We start from the raw sequence: 10,656 nt of genomic DNA on the forward strand, positions 1-10,656 counted from the left end.
GTCTACAATATTTGGGAAATTTCCTAAAACAGTTAAAGAAATTAAATAAACGTGCATAGAATATTTTCACCTAAATTGTGTCATATTTGAACCACTAGATGGCACTGTATTGTTTAATGCGAACCAAAACTACTGCCCAATGAGCACAACATTGCAGCAAGATGCCAGACAAACTTGGCGGCGACTACTAGGTATGGATTCTGTAAAAGACATGCCAATGTCTCTGCCTTTGAATATTCATAAAAAATAACATTGTTATGACATTATCTGCCCCCCTTATCCTCAGTAGGGTCACGGGGGTGCAGGAGCCCATCCCAGCTATCTTCAGGCAGTGGGCAGGGGACACCCTGAACTGCTTGCCAGCCAGTCGCAGAACACAGAGACAGCTCACTCGCAGGGACAATTTAAACCGACCAATTAACCTGACATGCATGTTTTTGGAACATGGGAGGAAACAGGAGTGCCCGGAGGAAACTCACCCAAGCACGTGGAGAACATGCAAACTCCACACGGGAAGATTCAATCTCATGAATTCAGAACTGTGCCGCACAGGCGCTAACCACTGCGCCGCTGTGCTGCCTGATAGTTTATGTACTTATGCCTATTGTTCAAAGCGATGGGTTTTTCTACGGAGTAATTATTTCTTTGTACCACTAGGGGGTACTAGATATCAAACACTGTCCATTTAAGTGAGTATATATTGCAGGGTGGATTTAATTCACATACTGTGAGGAAGTTGGGCCAATCTTGGAAGGATCGGATGCTAATAACGTTGCAAAGGTGGAGATGTGTTGTGTGGCTTTGGGTGGTTTTAAAGTAATTATATAAATTTCAAATAATGCTATTATACAGTCCAATTTGACATAAGAACTATATACTTTTGAAATAGTTTGAAAAATTGCCTTCCAGAAGTTATGTAGAGATGAAAAAAGCAGAACATATGGTTGTGGGATTCATTGCACCGTGTAGTTTCAGTCACTCTCTTTGAAATTTGTTGACCTTCTTTAGATAGGGTCTACTAAGCCTCCTACCACTAGAGGGCCCCACCTGTGATAACCTATGTATTTTTCCTGTCTGCCCTTTATTTCTTCTGTTTTTTCTTCTGTTGTTTATCAAAGCTGTTGTTTTTTAATTTATTGTAACATTGTATATGATGTTGGTGGGTGCGTGGTTGGGTTGCCTTAATCATTAGGGGCGTAGGGGTGTGTCTTGGGCAAGTACAGCTTGTTGGCGCCCATCCCTGTCCAGGCCAACGTCGGGGACCATTTGCGTGTTCGGCGAATGTGATAACCACTGCAATACGGAAACACTTGTATATGATAACCAGTGGTTGGTTGGTTGGTTGATTCCCGTAACCAGTTCCTGTGGGGTGTCTTGGGCAAGTACAGCCTGTGGCGCACATCCCTCTCCCGGCCAACATTGGGGACCATTCGCGTGTTAGGCGAATGTGCTAACCACTGCACTACGGAAATACTTGTATATGATGACCAGTGGTTGGTTAGTTGGTTGGATCCCTTAACCACATGGGTCATAGGGGCACCAGTTCCTGTGGAGTGTCATGGGCAAGTACAGCCTGGTGGCGCACATCCCTCTCTAGGCCAACATTGGACACCATTCGAGTGTTAGGCGAATGTGCTAACCACTGCTCTACGGAAACACTTGTTTATGATGACCAGTGGTTGGTTAGTTGGTTGGATCCCTTAACCACACGGGTCAAAGGGGCACCATTTCCTGTAGGGTGTCTTGGGCAATTACAGCCTGGTGGCACCCATCCCTCTCTAGGCCAACGTTCGGGACCATTCGCGTATTAGGCGAAAGTGCTAACCACTGCACCATGGAAAAACTTGTATATGATGACCAGTGTTTGGTTAGTTGGTTGGATCCCTTAACCACATGGGTCATAGGGGCACCATTTCCTGTGCTGTGTATTGGGCAAGCACAGCCTGGTGGCACACATCTTTCTCAAGGCCGACATCCGGGACCATTCGCGTCTTAGGCGAATGTGCTAACCACTGCACCATGGAAATACTTGCATATGATGACCAGTGGTTAGTTAGTTGGTTGGATCCCTTAACCACACGGGTCAAAGGGGCACCATTTCCTATAGGGTGTCTTGGGCAAGTACAGCGTGGTGGCACACATCCCTCTCCAGGCCAACATTGGGGACCATTAGGCGAATGTGCTAACCACTGCAATCCGGAATCACTTGTAGATGATGACCAGTGGTTGGTTGGTTGGATCCCTTAACCATACGTGTCATAGGGGCACCAGTTCCTGTGGGATGTCTTGGGCAAGTACAGCCTGGTGGGGCACATTTCTCCCCAGGCCAACATCGTGGACCATTCGCGTATTAGGCGAATGTGCTGACCACTGCACGACGGAAACACTTGTATATGATGACAAGTGGTTGGTTGGTTGGTTGGATCCCTTAACCACACTGGTCATAGAGGCACCATTTCCTGTGGTGTGTCTTGGGTAAGTGCAGCCTGGTAGCACCCATCCCTCTCCAGGCCAATATATGTTTCCACCAATCAATCATAAAATGAATCATCCTAGCCTCTTACATACAACTATTTAGACGCTTTATTTTGTTGGGTCATTATCATTTTCATGACATTTTTATCTCCATCTCAGGTTGGTCTTTGTTCCTGGTTACTAGTTACTTTACTCCTTGCATTTTCCAGTTCCAGGTTTGTTATTTGTTTTTTTCCGTTTTTTTCTTTTTCGGGTATTTAGTTAGTTGTTTTGTGCCCATTTGTTTGTTTGGTCTTTGGTATTGGTTTTGTTAAGATGGTTTTGAGCACCTTTGTTTTCAGTTCCTGTACATACACACCCTTCGTATGGGTCCATCATAATCCTCCAAAACCAAAACACCTTTGTGAACATTTTTATTGTGGGTATTGAGTAGGTATGTGGTCTCTTAAGCACTGCCTCCCAGAGTAGATCTGATATTTCTTGGCTTGTTTTCTGCTCCTCTAGTGTTTTGATTTTGTCAGGGAGCATTTATTCAGGTCACAAAGTGGGATTCATAGGGGCCAAAGTGGGTCTCCTGGTGCAAACCTACGGGTAAAAGGACCAGGGATCGGAGGGACGATTGAGCCATTGTGACAACGCAGCAGCACGCAAACCCTCATCTGGCTTTTCCTTCAAATTGGCACAAGCGAGCGCCTGCGCCAAATTCGAGATCTTTCTGCCACAGATCGGTGACATCACCGGAATCTCTTCACGCCGGAAATGCGTCCCCAAATCTACTCACTCACGATTTCACTCGGATGAAACTTAAAGATCTTTAAGTGTTGAGCAATACTGGTGCAAACACAGCTGAGCGAGTATCTTGTTACAGTTACTAGTTACATTATTTTAACAGTAACTCGGTTACCCCGCATATTAGTGACACCAAAAAGTAGCGTGTTAGTCCAAAAGTAACTAAATGCAGAGACAAATTCAGCTGATTTCCTAAAAAAAAACAGTCACATAATAAAAGGACAAGAAGAAAACGTGTACACCAACGTTCCATCTCAAGATGTTGCAAATGAGCTTCGCTGAGACACTCCATATCAATTTTGTCTCTGGGTTTTAAACCACTCAAAAATCTCCATTTCTATGCACAGTCCAATAGGTTTAATAGAATAGAATAGAATAGAATAGAATAGAATATACCTTGGGCAGCACGGCGGCACAGTGGTTAGCGCGTGTGCGGCACAGTCCTGAGGTCTCGGGAACCTCCTGTGTGGGTTCAAATCCAGCTAACGGACTTCCTGTGCGGAGTTTGTATGTGCTCCCCGTGCTTGTGCGGGTTTCCTCCGGGCACTCCGGTTTCCTCCCACATTCCAAAAACATGCATTTCAGGTGGATTGGCCGGTCCAAATTGTCCGTAGGTGGGAATGAGCGAGCGAGTTGTCTGTCCCTGTGTGCCCTGCGATTGGCTGGCGACCAGTTCAGGGTGTCCCCTGCCCACTGCCCGATGATTGCTGGGATGGGGTCCAGCACCCCCCGCGACCCTACTGAGGATAAGCGGTGCAGCCAATGAGATGAGAGATGAGATGATAATATACCTTTATTGTCATTGTTACAAAATGGGTTAACATATTGTGACAAGGAAATTGGGCATGACACTCCAGTTTCACACAATCAGAGTGAGAGAAGATAAGGTTATAAAACAAGGAGGATAAGGTTATAGTTATAAGTTACACACTATTCACACAAAGAAATGACTGCATGAAGGATTTTACATACAGTTGGTATCGTAAGGGTTTGTGCAATATGCATTTGGTGGTGTTAGGGGTTCAGTGTCTTACCCAAGGACACTTCGAAATGTAACACGGACGAGCCGGGATTCGAACTGGGATCCCTTGATCCCAAGACGAGCGCTCTACCTCCTGAGCTACTGCCGCCCCTATTTTATAGTTGTAAAAGTAGAGTTGTCAGGGCCAGAACGGAAAGAGAACCCACTTGCGTGATGTTTACCACAGGTTTTATTGAAAGAGAGGGGAAGGGCTGCGCCCACAATCCGGTGTTTGCTAGGCGTGGGAAGTAAGTCGCTCCTGTACTTGGATTGTGATCCAAACGCGGAAGTGGATCTTCAGTAGCGAACGATGGCGGTGTCAGGGGCAGAAAACTGGTCGGTAGCCGGGACTGGGAGAGCAAGACGTGGTTGGGGTTGAAAACGGGTTGTAAGCCGAGATGGGAAAGCAGACGTGGTCAGGATCAAAAACGAGTCGTAAGCCGGGACGGGAGAATAGACGTGGGCGGGATCAAAACAGGTCGTAGCGGGAGACAAAAACGGGACAGGCGTGAGTCAGGATCAAAAAAGGCTTGCCTAGTATACACTGAGTTTCTTAGACGGACTGACAAAAGGGGACAGAAAAGACTGGATATAAATACTGATCGGGAGCCAATCAGAACCCGTGGCGGTTGGCGCCAAATGAGCGGGCACAGGTGAATCGCATCATGACAAGAGTAGTATATACGGTATGGAGAATATCTCTATGAGGAGAAATTCAGCCTCCTCTTACTCTGTGCCAACGGTGTTTAGTGATACTAAGCCCAACCTTCTTAAAGATGCTGTGCGGATTTTGGAAATGTTCCAATAACTGATGCCATCTTCTGGCTTAAGTTATCATTGCAGCCTCTGTCAAGCTCTTTTTGTGGCGCGTGGAAGTACGTGCATTTCTTAGACGCGCTCAAATATACTCTTTTATGATTTCATCTGGGGTTCAAGTTGATATTTGGCTTGTCCTTTTCTTATTTCCACCTTTTTCATGCTAAACTAACAAAAACAACATGAGAAGGAGCACAAAATTACTCTCCAGCACCCTCCTCCCTCGTTGCACCTCCTCTGTCAACGCTTCGCAGGACAATACTCTACAAACTAATGCCAGCTGCAGTTAATCACAAGGGAGGAAGAAATAAAATGGCAAAGCCGAGCTACCAGAAAGTAATGTTGGCATCATTTGTAGCCAGGGCAACAATTCCAAGCATTTAAAAGCACGTCATCCAAAATTCAAACATTTTCGTTTGTTAAAAAATAAAATTCCAGCATTTTCAAGGATTTCAAGCACCCGCACGAACCCTGTACATACGTTTTACTAATAACGCATTTGAATGCTCGCTATACCGAGAAAAAGTAATCCCTTTGAAACGCGTTACTCCCAAAAGCCGCACATGGAGCACCTCTTGCCGTCACCATGGCAACCAGACCGTCGAAGATGTGGAGGGGGCGAGAATGAGAGCGAGAGAAAAGATGGGTGGGTGGGGTGGATTGATGCCTTGCTCGACGGTATCTAGAGCAACCAGGTCGTACATATTTGGGAATATTAACGGCTCGCGCGTCCGCGAACGCACGTTCGATTCCTGTTATGCTTTGTGCTCGCACGTTCTTGTACTGCGCACAAAAGCGAGCGCTTTAGAAAATGTCTGCGCATGAATAAACGTGAAATGGGGTGCCGCCGGGGGGGGGGTTAACAAAAGGGGTGGGGTGGATTTTTGGGGCCTTTGCGGTGGAAGTGCGTGTGCATGCGGGTACGTGTGGGGCCTCGTCGTCTGCGCGTGCATGTGCGTGTTCCCGTTGAAGAGACTTACCTGGCGGACAAGCTTCTCGGGGGGGGGCTTCTGTTTCCTTTCGACGCTCCTGCACGTTTTTCCTTCTCAGAAGATGGCCTCCATGTTTGGGAGGGAAGGGGGGAAGAGGAGGTTAGGGTTTTGGAGCGGATGGACGCGCGGACGGACCGAACCGCCGTGGAATGCTCGTGTGTGGTTTCCAAGGCAGCGACGTGATAAGGGATGTGTCGTTCGCGAGCGGAACGGCTCTATTGGGCGGCTCTTAGGAAGAGAAGGAAGGGAGCTGGTTCCTGTCGAGACGCCTTTGTTGTGATTGGTCAAGACAAGTCATGTTTATTTGTGACGCCCTTAATCACAAGGAGTCTCAAACCACAGACTATTATGACACCGTCCCCTGATCTGAAACCTACATGAGGGCAAGGGAAAACTCAAAAACCTCAGGATGAGTCAAGTCATGTTTATTTGTGACGCCCTTTATCATAAAATGCTGAAAAGGCTGCAGAGACCACAGATTATTGCAAACCACAGAGCATTATGGCACCATCCCCTGATCTAAATCCTACATGAGGGCAAGGGAAAACTCAAAAACCTCAAGATAAGTCAAGTCATGTTTATTTGTGACGCCCTTAATCATAAAATGCTCAAAGGGCTGCAGAGACCACAGATTATTGCAAACCACAGTGCATTATGACACCATCCCCTGATCTAAATCCTACATGAAGGCAAGGGAAAACTCAAAAACCTCAGGATGAGTCAAGTCATGTTTATTTGTGACGCCCTTAATCATAAAATGCTCAAAGTGCTGCAGAGACTACAGATTATTGCAAACCACATAGTATTATGACACCATCCCCTGATCTGAAACCTACATGAGGGCAAGGGAAAACTCAAAAACCTCAGGATAAGTCAAGTCATGTTTATTTGTGACGCCCTTAATCATAAGATGTTCAAAGGGCTGCAGAGACTACATATTATTGCAAACCACGGAGTATTATGACACCATTCCCCTGATCTCAAACCTACATCAGGGCAAGGAAAAACTCAAAAACCTCAGGATAAGTCAAGTCAAGTCTCGACATGTTTATTTGTCTGGCCCTTAATGACAAGGAATCTCAAAGGGCTGCACAGACAGATTATTGCAAACTACAGACTATTATGACGCCATCCCCTGATCTAAAACTTACATGAGGGCAAGGAAAAACTCAAAAACCTCAACAGGAGAAAAATAAAGAAACCATGAGAAGGGACCACCCATGAGGCAATCCCCCGTCCAGGATAACCAGGCTGCAATGGATGCTGCAGTGTGTCATGGATTGTGTCCTTTTTTGTCCTCTTTTTTGTCTTGAACTTTGTTTTTGTCTTTGTTTATCGTGTCATGAGAAGTGTCATTTGTTGGATCTTAAAATGTTTCCTTTTTGTTGAGTGTTGTGTCATGAAATGTGTCGTTTTTGTTGTATATTGTCTAATGTACTGTCGTTTGTTGTGTCAAGGATTCTGTCGTTTTTGTCCTGAGTTGTGTCTTGAACTGTGTTGTTTGTTGTGTCATGAAAAGTATTGTTTTTTGTCTCAAATGTTTCTTTTTTTGAGTGTGGTGTCGGAAAATGTGTCGTTTTTGTTGTATATTGTCTAATGTACTGTCGTTTGTTGTGTCATGGATTGTGTCCTTTTTGTCCTGAGTTGTGTCTTGAACTGTGTTGTTTGTTGTGTCATGAAAAGTGTTGTTTTTTGTGTCTCAAATGTTTCCTTTTTTGAGTGTTGTGTCATGAAATGTGTCGTTTTTGTTGTACATTGTCTAATGTACTGTCGTTTGTTGTTTCAAGGATTGTGTCATTTTTGTCCTGTGTTGTGTCTTGAACTGTGTTGTTTGTTGTGTCAAGAAAAGTATCGTTTTTTGTCTCAAATGTTTCTTTTTTTGAGTGTGGTGTCAGGAAATGTGTCGTTTTTGTTGTATATTGTCTAATGTACTGTCGTTTGTTGTGTCAAGGATTCTGTTGTTTTTGTCCCGTGTTGTGTCTTGAACTGTGTTGTTTGTTGTGTCATGAAAAGTATCGTTTTTTGTGTCTCAAATGTTTCCTTTTTGAGTGTGGTGTCAGCAAATGTGTCATTTTTGTTGTATATTGTCTAATGTACTGTCGTTTGTTGTGTCATGGATTGTGTCGTTTTTGTCGTGTGTTATGTAACTGTGTCATTGTTGTCATTTATTGTGTCATGAGAAGTGTCGTTTGTTGTGTCATGGATTGTGTCGTTTTTGTCCTGTCTTGTGCCTTGACCTGTGTCATTGTTTTTTTTTTGTTGTCTCATGAACTGTGTCTTTAATTTTTTCTTCCTTTGTTTCCTTGCTTTCAAGCCTCCTTCTTATTTTTTTCTTGCTTTTTTTCCTTTTTCTCTTTTTTTCCTTTTGTTTCTTTTTTTTCTTTAGCCTTCTTTTTTTTGCTTTATTTATTTTATTTCTAAAAGTAATTTGATGCATAATATTACACAACAATCGGTCATCTGCGTATTAAAGCAACAAAAAACAAACTGAAGAGCCGGTTGGGAACCGAAAGAGCCGGCTCTTTATAGTGAGCAGAGCCGAAAGAGCCGGTTCTCTCTGAAAAGAGTTCACATTCCCATCACTAGAGACTACTGTCAAGCGGACCTACCGCAGAACACACATCATTTCCAGGAAAAATTTCAAAATAAAATAGAGTGCAAAGTGTGCTTTTGGGGTTCTTTTAAGTGCTAATATCTGCACCCAGTGACTAAACTGAGTCATGTTTATGCATTCTTTTAAAAATAACTGTTAATATTAGACTTGCCATGTTGCATTAGTATTTTTCAATGTTGCCAAAACAGAACAAATGTAAAATAATATTAACAAATAAAATAAGAAATTTTAGGAAATACTTTCAAAGGAGCTGTACGGAATTTGGATTTTTTGTATTGGATCCGCCATCTCCTGGCTTAAAGTCAGGATTGCAGCCTTGGTCAGCTCATTTATGCTGCGCGTGCAGGTACGTGTGTTTCTTAGACACGCTGGGTTTAGGTTGGCGTTTGGACTCTATTTGAAGCAGGTTTTTTCTTACTTTCACCATTTCCATGCTAAACTAACAAATATCAACAATAATAAACAGCAGGGAAGAGCATGAAGTCACTCGCCACCTTCCTCCCCTGATTCCTTCTACCCAATGTCCTTCACCCTGAAAAGATTTGCTTAACATAGGAAAAAAACATAAGGGCTCTTTGAGCTCAATTGGACATTGCTAACAGACACTTAATAGAGAAAATATTCCACTTTTTACTTCTTAAAGGACACTTCAAATTGAACAAGTAATTGCTTGACAAAGCAAATTTAAAAGGAAATCCAAAACATTAGAAAGGTATCTAGAAACAGGTTCCTCCCAACAATGATCTTCCAAATAACAGTCATGATTGCAATTCCCCTTATTAAATCTCATAGCACAAAGTAGGAATCACCAGTCTTGGGCAAACCCTGGCTCAGACATTTTATTCTGTAGAAAAAACTCAGATCACAAACATAAAACAATCGTAAGGTCTTTCCAAAATGCAACATATTGTCTTTCAAAAACACTAAAATAAATTAAGAAAAAACATGGCAATGGTCAGTAAATGTCAAGTGCAGGAAAAAAATATGGAATCACTCAATTCTGAGGTAAAAAATATGGAATCACTGATTTTTGAGTTGAAAATAAGGACACACCCAGCTTGGATAGAATCATTGCTCCAAAAAGAGAGGTGTCTCTTGAGAGCAACGACTGGATCGTCAAACTTCTTGAAGAAGGTAACTCTACTCGTATGGTTGCCAAAGATGTGGGCTGTTCACACTCAGATTTATCGAAGATTTGGACCAAGTACAAACAACATGGGAAGATTGTTAAAGTCAAGCACACTGGTAGGTCAAGGGAGACATGTAGGTGTCAAGACAAAAAACTAAAGGCTATATGTCCTGAAACACAGAAATTTCATAGACTGTGGATGACTGGATGAAGGTTATCTTCAGTGATGAGTCAAGAATCTGCATCGGACGAGGTGATGATGCTGGAACTTTTGTATTGTGCCGTTCCGGCGAGATATACATCAAAATTCCCACAGTCCTTATTGAAATGGGTCTGCATGTCAGGCAAAGGCACTGTTATTTTATTCATTTATTTTAGTGTTTCTGAATGGCAAAGGTTTGACTTTGACTTTTGAAAAACGTTATTTTTTCATACTTTTTATCTGAGGTTGTTCTACAGAATAAAACATCGGAGTGAGTACTTGTCCAAGGCTGATGATTCCATACGTTTTGCCAGGGGTTGGAAAAGAAATCGACCTTACAAACACAACGTCGGCCCCTATTTACTCACATACTATGAAGAATACCGTGTCTGCTACTAGTGACCAAGCTGACCAGGATTAGAGCAGGATGATATTGGTTCAGCAAAAAACAAGATGTTAATGTCACAAGCCAGAAACGGAGACAGGACCCAATAGCGTTCGTTTTACTCAGTTTTATTGAGAAAGAGAGCAGTGTTTGCTTCTACGATCCGATGATCGTCGGTCACAGGTAGCTGATGGCAGGAACGCGGAAGTGGCACTTCCGTGTCGAGGGAGGGT

At 43.4% G+C, this 10,656-nt stretch overlaps 1 protein-coding gene across 2 annotated transcripts in view; it reads right to left on the minus strand.

Moving 5' to 3' along the window:
* LOC148356215 (actin-binding protein WASF3) overlaps positions 1 to 6,232 on the minus strand; it is a 22,195-nt gene extending 15,963 nt beyond the window's left edge. For both annotated transcript variants that reach the window (XM_088347908.1, XM_088347907.1), the window contains exon 1: positions 6,082 to 6,232. The gene's annotated coding sequence lies outside the window, so the exon portion shown is untranslated. The remainder of the gene's footprint in view (positions 1 to 6,081) is intronic.
* Between the last annotated feature and the right edge of the window lie 4,424 nt (positions 6,233 to 10,656).

The sequence above is a fragment of the Urocampus carinirostris genome, chromosome 11, assembly GCF_059441175.1.
Source record: "Urocampus carinirostris isolate Australia breed hairy pipefish chromosome 11, RoL_Ucar_1.0, whole genome shotgun sequence".
Classification (NCBI taxonomy): domain Eukaryota; kingdom Metazoa; phylum Chordata; class Actinopteri; order Syngnathiformes; family Syngnathidae; genus Urocampus; species Urocampus carinirostris.